We start from the raw sequence: 1,194 nt of genomic DNA, 5'->3' as shown, positions 1-1,194 counted from the left end.
CCCTCGGACAGACACCTGCCTATTGCTGCGCCCCGAGCAGCCGCGGCAGCTGCGGCGCCTCCGCTGCCTGCGCTCGCTGTTTGTCGCACTCAGCCAACACGCAGCCAAATCCCGGCCCTGCCGCTCAACCCTCGCTTTCCCGGTAGGGGGAAAAGGGGAGAGAGCCGGGCAGTCCCAGCGCCCAGCAGGGACACTCGATCCGCCAGGGGGGGTTGCCGCAGCTCCGCTTCAACTCCTGGCAGGGAAAGAAGGAAGCGGCGGCGCAGGAGGACAGCCGGGGAAGCTCGGGGCTGGGGAACCGGGTGGGGTGGAGCGTGAACATACGCGGTGGGGAGAGAGGAGCACACTAGACAGAGCGGGGTGAGCAGAGCCCGCAGGAGCGTGGAACTCAGGGGGCAAACGCTAGACTACACAGGCAGCAGGGGCGTGAGAGGGAGAGGAGAAGGCCAGGATGCAGGATCTGGGGCGGGAAGGAGCGACAGACGGCCCTGAAAGCCGGAGAAGGCGGGCGCCTCGGGGTGTTAGGGGCGCGGGGCGGCGTGCCAGGCGGGCAGGAGCAGGGAAGCCTCTAGGCAGAGGTCCAGGAGAGCTCGGCGTGGCCCTCAAGTTAGAGGCTGGGGGCTCTGGATCCGAAAAGGCCAATGTGGGCAGGGGTCGTGTGCGGTGTGTAGGAGAGACCCGTGGAGAGTAATCACCGGGAAAAGCAAATGGAGGGTGAAACTTGTGCGCCTGCCGGGGGGAGGGGAGCAACCAGGCGAGTGCGGGCAGGAACACGAGGTGGGGCAGGAAAGCCGAGGCGGCCGCGAGGCGGTGGGGATGGAGTAACGGGAGGGAGGCGCCCGTCCACCCCGCGCCCTCGGAGGCAGGTCCTGGCTGGGGTGCGAGGGGGCGAGGGCCAGGGGTCTCGAGGGCAGGAGTCTGCGCGCTCTCCCGCTAGCCCGCACACTTACTTTCCAGGTTAGGCAGCGGCCGTCGTCGCTCCGGGGATCAGAGACATCAGCGCCAAGGAGTCGGCGCTGCGGCACCCGAAAATATTAAAAAAGTGCCGCGGCCGAGCGGCTGCCCGTCCCTCCCTCTCCCACCCTCCCCCTCCCCCGAAGCGGCTTTCCCACCACCCCCGGCGGCGGCGGTGGCCAACTTGCCCCTCTACCCCGTGCCCATGGTGCCGCCTCCGCGGCCAGCAACAACACAGAC

General features: G+C 68.6%; 1 protein-coding gene across 4 annotated transcripts in view; it reads right to left on the bottom strand.

Annotated features, from left to right (window-relative positions):
- Nucleotides 1-1,092, bottom strand: part of PKP4 (plakophilin 4) — a 222,404-nt gene extending 221,312 nt beyond the window's left edge. For 3 of the 4 annotated variants that reach the window (XM_006921099.3, XM_015596613.2, XM_015596614.2), the window contains exon 1: nt 951-1,092. The gene's annotated coding sequence lies outside the window, so the exon portion shown is untranslated. The remainder of the gene's footprint in view (nt 1-950) is intronic. The other variant, XM_025039482.1, reaches the window with a different exon arrangement.
- Nucleotides 1,093-1,194: the final 102 nt, after the last annotated feature.

Source organism: Pteropus alecto, unplaced genomic scaffold, assembly GCF_000325575.1.
Source record: "Pteropus alecto unplaced genomic scaffold, ASM32557v1 scaffold3, whole genome shotgun sequence".
Taxonomy (NCBI): domain Eukaryota; kingdom Metazoa; phylum Chordata; class Mammalia; order Chiroptera; family Pteropodidae; genus Pteropus; species Pteropus alecto.
The sequence above is the reverse complement of the archived record's forward strand: the minus strand, read 5'-3'. Positions and strand labels throughout refer to the sequence as shown.